Source organism: Lycium barbarum, chromosome 1, assembly GCF_019175385.1.
Source record: "Lycium barbarum isolate Lr01 chromosome 1, ASM1917538v2, whole genome shotgun sequence".
Classification (NCBI taxonomy): domain Eukaryota; kingdom Viridiplantae; phylum Streptophyta; class Magnoliopsida; order Solanales; family Solanaceae; genus Lycium; species Lycium barbarum.
Genome location: NC_083337.1, coordinates 152587552 through 152594455, shown reverse-complemented (window position 1 = coordinate 152594455; position 6904 = coordinate 152587552). Strand labels below are relative to the sequence as shown.

At 37.1% G+C, this 6904-nt stretch overlaps 1 pseudogene; it reads right to left on the bottom strand.

Annotated features, from left to right (window-relative positions):
• Positions 1-2167: 2167 nt before the first annotated feature.
• LOC132644742 (disease resistance protein Roq1-like) lies at positions 2168-5646 on the bottom strand (annotated as a pseudogene).
• Between the last annotated feature and the right edge of the window lie 1258 nt (positions 5647-6904).

The following is a 6904-nucleotide window of genomic DNA, read 5'->3' as shown; positions in this document are numbered from 1 at the left end:
CCTAGAGCCTCTACTTCAGTTATGGTCCTTTTTACTGTATTTCATGCTTTATATACTTAGTACATATTCCGTACTGACCCCCTTTCTTCGGGGGGCTGCGTTTCATGCCCGCAGGTACGGATAGTCGGTTTGGTGACCCTTCAGCATAGGACTTCTACTCAGCTGTCTTGGAGAGCTCCGTTGTTCCGGAGCCTAGACTTTTGGTACAGATCTTATGGTGTATATATATATGTTTACCTAGGGGTACCGCGGGGCCCTGTCCCGTCATATTTCGCTATTGATATTCTTAGAGGTCTGTAGACATATGTGTGGGTTGTGTGTAAGTTCTGTTCAGCTGTGTCTATACGTTGTGCTATGTATATGTTCGTCTGTAATGGCAGCCTTGTCGGCTTGCGGATCATTTTATGATTTGATCAGTTGGGACTCATCAGGAGACAGTTTATCTGGACATATATATATGACGGCGTTATGAACCTTGGAGTTCTTTTACAAGTTTCCATATTGTTCTTAGATTCTGTATGACTGTATCTAACAGGTACGTATACGGGTGTCCAGGTCGGGCACTAGTCATGGCCCACGGGGTTGGGTCGTGACAAAGTGGTATCAGAGCAGTTCATCCTCGGAGTGTCTACAGACCGTGTCTAGTAGAGTCTTGTTTATCGGTGTGTTGTGCACCACATCTATAAACAGGAAGCTACAGGACATTTAGGATGTTACCTTTCTTTCATATCTAAGATCATGCGATAGAGCCCAGCCATAGAAAATGAAATTCCTTATACTAACCTTTGATTTCAGCTGAAGAACGACATCGACAGAAGGAAGCGACTGATGATATTAGAAGTTACAAAGTACACAGGTAAGTAACGGTGAGAAAGAGGCATGTCGGATAAAGTAAGAATATTGAGGTATGATCGACATGTAAAGTTGAAGAATGAAAGGGGAGGTAGATCGGAAGGTATAACAGGATAGATCATTAAAGGATCAGGTACGTCTCGAGGTGTGGTATGTGAGGTAAGTTTCGATATCTTTATACTTTTACTGTAAATTGGGAGCCCTGTGTGGCTATAATATGATATGATAGATACGTATATATCTTGGCCCTGTGAGGCATTGTTGGTATTTCCTGCGTGCAGGTCCTGGGATAGTAAGAAATACAGAGGAAACTCTGCCAAAATTTTCCTAGAAATAAAAAGAGGAAGAGATATAAGTTTGTAATAAGTCCTGAAAAGCTATGTCAACAGTAATAATAGGATTTGACTAAGTTGCAAGTTTGACTTCGAGAAATAAAGTTAACTATTGAATTGATAGTAATAGTAAGGATGAGGTCGATATCGATAGGGTAAATTTATCATGTTGGATTAAAGCTTTAAGAGATACCCTCCATGTTATCCGTAAGAGGCATCATTCTTATTTGGGAAATTTTATTTCGAAGAAGCATATATGTGCAACAAAGTTTGGAATTCATTTGAGTGGACCAGGATACTTTCCAGCCACATGTCACCTTAGAAGAGGCTCATGTTGAAGAGCAAAAACGTCCACAATTAAGTTTCACTTTTATTTGAAGGGTACAAAGCATACAACAAGTAGTTTATGAACTAAATAGTTCGTTCATGACCCAAGAATAAATCTAGAAGTAAACTATGTGAATCAAGCATTAGAAGTCCCGTGGTGCTTGTTGGATTCTAGTTCTTCTTCTTGTGGTGGTTTTAGAAGATGCTTCATGGTGACGTAATTTTGGAGTTGGAGCGTTCTTGTGTTCTTGAGGTAACATTTCATCATATCTTTATGTCCTTGAGTTTATTAGTTCTTAATCAACTAATTGGAGATGGAATTTGTAGAAGGAAAACTCAAACTTGTGGGCTGTCTTAGATCATGTGTTTCATGCGTTGTTGATGAAATGCTAGGATAAATTGGAAAGAGCTTGTGACACTAAGGGATGATGTAGAAAAAGGTGGCAAATCTTAACAGAACGTTTTATTGAGGTATCGGGTGAACCAATAAGTAGGAATAAATTACGACGAGTTTATAGTTAAAAGGAGTAATAGTATGACTGAGATAAAAGTACGGAGAAGGAAGAATTATGACAAGTCATGGAAGTATTGATAAGACAGCTTGTGAGACATTAAGGACAAGATTGATCAGAAAGGGTGACGGGTTAAGTACGCCTAGTCCATAGAGTGTAATTAAAACATAGTAAGAATCGTGAATAAGATTAAGAAGTGTTACGTTATAGGATGAATTTCACAACCTGGAAAGGCAATGCTAAAAGTATTCCTTTTGTGCAACACATTAAACATTCCCTGAGTCAAGGAAGTTCATATCATTATTAGCCATGAAACCAGACACATATCAGTTGACTATATGCATCATTTAAAGGTGCTTACATACCTCTAGATGAGCTGAAAACTGAATCAACTCCTTATGTGGCTGGTGGCGTTTACATGTCCCTGATTGGTTTTCTTGATAAATAGAAACATCTCTCTCTGCTTCATCAATGAATGATATCACATCCAAGTCTTTGTACTTGGAAGAAATTTTTGGAATACTCATCAAAGCAAGGCGGGCATCTGCATAAAGTTCCTTTATTCTCGGTGGAAGTTCAGGCAGTCCATGGAGCCTACTACAAAATGTCAAATCAAGGAAACGAAGGCAGCAAAGTCTACTAATATCAGGTAAAAAGAGGAAATTATTCCCGCTCAAGTTTAAAGAAATAAGAGAAGATAAGCATTCCAAAGTGCAAGGAAGTCCTCCTTCAATTAAAGAACAATTGCTTAGATCTAAACTGACTAGTGAGCGAAATCCTGTAGACACAAGTGGAAACACAAAACTTGAAGAAACTTGGCGGTGTATGAATAGTTTTTTCCGAAGGGACAAGAATTCCAGTGTGTTCAAGCGTGTGATGGAAGAAGGCAGATACTGAATTGCAGTATCATCTGCATGAAGCTCCTCCAACTGATCTAAATCACCTAGCCCTTCTGGAACTGTCTTAATTTCCAAGCAGCCAGATACTTTGAGGATTTTTAAGTTCGTCAACCTTCCGATGGTTCTAGGGAGAGACACAAGATTTTCGTTACTCGACAAGTCTAGGATTTCAAGTACTGATGAATAAGCTATATCATCCCCAATTTCTGGCAGTTTCTCAAGTTTTGAGCACTGAGATAGGTAAAGAAACTTCAGACTCATCAATCTCCAAGTACCCTTGGGAAGAATTGCCAGATTTTCACAGAGAGTCAAATCTAGACAAATCAGGCCTCTTAGATGGTAAATTGAAGAAGGTAATTCTCGTATCCCTGAATTGTTTAGCATAAGATGCTTTAAACAATCCAAGGTCTCCAGAATCTCAGGTAACTTCTCAAGCCGCGAGCACTCAGAGAGATTAAGGATTTCTAACCTTTTTAGAGTCCAAATATTGGTAGGTAGGGTTGCAAGATTTCTGCACCCTTCCAAGCCCAAATATTTTAGACCGCTAAGATGCTTCACTGAAGAAGGTAGTTCGCGTACCCCATACCTGTCTAGTTTGAGTTTCAATAGCCGATCCATCTTCTCTGGAATTTCTGGTAATTTCTTAAGCTTCAAGCAGTGACGGATATCAAAAATTTCCAAATGTTTCAATCTCCAAATGTTGCGGGGTAGAATTGCTAATTGGTAGCAGCCAACCAACTTCAGCTTCTCAAGTATCCATAAACAATCCATTTTGCCGAGAACTTCTGGCAAGTTCTTAAGCATTGAGAAATGAGAGAGATCCAGAACTTTTGAGTTTATAAGTCTCCAAATACAACCGGGGAGATGTACAAGATTTTGGCAACTTTCGAGGTCTAACAGTCTGAGCTCATTGAGGAATTCAACAGAATGGTGAACTTCTCTCAAACTTCTGCAGTTCCTTAGGATCAACTTCTTCAAATGTGGAATCATTTTAAGATCAGGTGTTTCCACTAATTTCTGACAGTGTGAGAGATCAATTATTTCCAAATTGAGACAACACTGTTTAGACAAACAAGGAAAGAAGATAAGCGTTTATAATGTTGTCCAATGACGTAGCATATTTTATTCAAACTTTTAAAACTTGTATGCCAAAAATGAGTATTCTAGGCTTTTAATGAATATAACACTGCTTATGACACCTATTAATGTGTTTATAAACACAAACAGAAAAAGTACATACCTTTACTCCTTCCCATAGCCGGGAAACTTTGCCATAGGGCATTTCAAGGGCAACGAGCTTTCTTCCTAGGAAATCTTTTGGCAAGCTTTCTGAAGGATATCCCGACCAATAAAGTGATTTTAGCTCACTGGGAAGATATTCAAGACCTCTTGGAAATTTTCCTCCAAAGATTCTGAGTAGTCTTAGTCTATGCATTCCCGTGAAGGCCCTATCTCCACTAAATTCCATATGTTCTGGGAAGAAATACTCCAAACATATAGCCTGAATATTGCCCTTGTCCTAAAAAAGAGATACAAAAGAGGGGAGAGGGGGTAAGTGTAAGCGAGCAACTGAATAAAATCATCAGCAATTAATACATGGTTCGACTAAATGAAGTATAAAATTAACAGTTCCTACCATACATCCCATCAAGACATTGCTGATCTCTGCTTCTTTCCATAGTCTGCTATGTTTCCAAGGCTCATCTCGATGAGTTTCGCGTACGATACGGTGGCCCATTTCTTCTATTAAATCATGTATTTCAATAACGCCACATGAAATATATATGAGTGATCTTTCTTTGAGAATACTTAGTCCAATAGCAGAGTTGGAATAAAATCGATCAAGTATCTCTTTGACCTCACATTCCCTCCACCATCTAAAGAAACATACAATATCTAAAAACATCTCCTTTAGCCAACTATCTTTCAACCCATCATAACTAATTTTTAAAGTTTCTACAATTGATCTTCTGAAATACCTTCTTCTGGGATTATGTTGAGCCTTTCTATTGTACTTTTCCATTCAAGCACATCACGATTATAAAGGAAAGAACCCCAGACTTTAAGAGCTAAAGGGAGACCTTTAGCATAATCTATGACTTCTTGTGAGAGCTCCTCAAAACCTTCTGCCGGAATAGCCTGATTGAATGCATGCAAACTAAATAGTTGAAGAGCTTCACCATCAGGCAAGAGGTTGACCACATAAGTCTCATCAACTTCAGGCTTAGTCAACAGCTTCCTATTTCTTGTTGTTATAATCACTTTACTGCCCTTGCCAAACCAGGAAGTGCTTCCAGCTAATGCATCTAGTTCATATTTATTGTCAACATCATCAAGAATTAATAAAACCTTCTTTTTGCAAAGCCGGTCTTTTATCATGTTGGCTCCTTCACAAACATCCTTTACACGTATGGACTTTGATTTTAGGATTTCTGATATGAGGTTAGATTGCAGGTGTTCCGCTCCATCTTTTTGTGTCACTTCCCTAATGTTAGCAAGGAAAACCTTATGCTTGAATTGACTAGAATATCTATCGAAAAATGCTCTCGCTATAGTTGTTTTTCCTGATCCTCCCATCCCCCAAATTCCAACCACCCGAACATCCTCCTCCTTAAAAAACAATGAATTAACATCCCTTATAAGTTGCATCTATGTTCACTAGTTTCTCTTCAGGTTTTGTCTTATTGTAAACCAGCTGATCTAAGATCTCATCGACTACCCACTGAACTGAATCTGCTTCATTCCTGAGAAGCATACGAATCACTAAGATAAATGAGAGCATCGAGAAAACTTGAAAAGCGAGCACAATCTAAACATTCAACCCAAAACATTAAGGTAATAAGTGGAGCGACTCAGGACCATATAAACTCTTTTCATCCAGTAACGGACAAGTGCATTATCTAACAGAAAGAAGAGAGATTTATTTTCTATATAAACCAAACTTGTTGAGTGAACCAACTGTTTGATTTTTAATTTGTGTTATTTTCAGTTATAACTTAGTTCATTCTAATGAAAAAGATTATGTATCCACCAAAGGCGTATGTAGCATTATAGTTATGGGTACAATATAAACTCCTAACTTTCAACGTAGAACATAAATTTATGTGTAAAAATTTACTAAAATTGCAAAAAACTATTTTTGAGAGTCAAAATATAGCATGTTGGAGAGAGTTGTCACCTCTATTCTGAATTAAAAAACAAAAGAGGGGCTAGAATTGGCTCTCAATAATTGATAAATAAACCCACTTCTACTTGAAAACATAACATTGAGAAATAAACATGTACCCCTCCAACTTGCTGTTAACGAAAATGTCAGCAACACTGTCAAAGAACTAAAAGTACATTAAAGTGAGTGTACAGAGAACTGAGGAAAGCATTAGTCAAAGAAGATACTTTGGTGCCGACAGTACATTAAAGAGCCGTTTGGTTACGGGGATTGTACGGGGTTACATTAGTATTAGAGGATATTTGAATTGACTTTTTAAATTAGATTATAAGCTAAAGCTAAAAGTCATAAGCATACCCAATTTTTGACTTTTGATTTATTTTTTGTATATTGTTTTGGCCTAAAAGTTTCATCTTTCTCAAACACCAGTAGAAAAGAGTTTATTTGTTGCTTATTTATCATACACACCTCTTAAGAAATACTTTCTTCGGAACAAAAAGAGTGTTTACTTAGCTATTTGCACACCTTTTATGAAAATACTAATTTTTGGATAAAAATAAGTAATTTGACTAAATTGTCCCTAATTAAATAGGTATTGAGATTGAATCACATAACACTTAATAAGGGCAAATCTGAAAAAATAAGATTAATATTTCTTGATTTGATAAGTGAACTTTTTTGTTACCCAAGAAAATAAGGCTAAGTAGACACTCTTTTTGATCCGATGGGAGTATTAATTAGGAGGAGTATTTGACTAACTTTATCCTTATTTATATCTAAATTATAATCTCTTTCCATTAAATGTTTATTCTATTT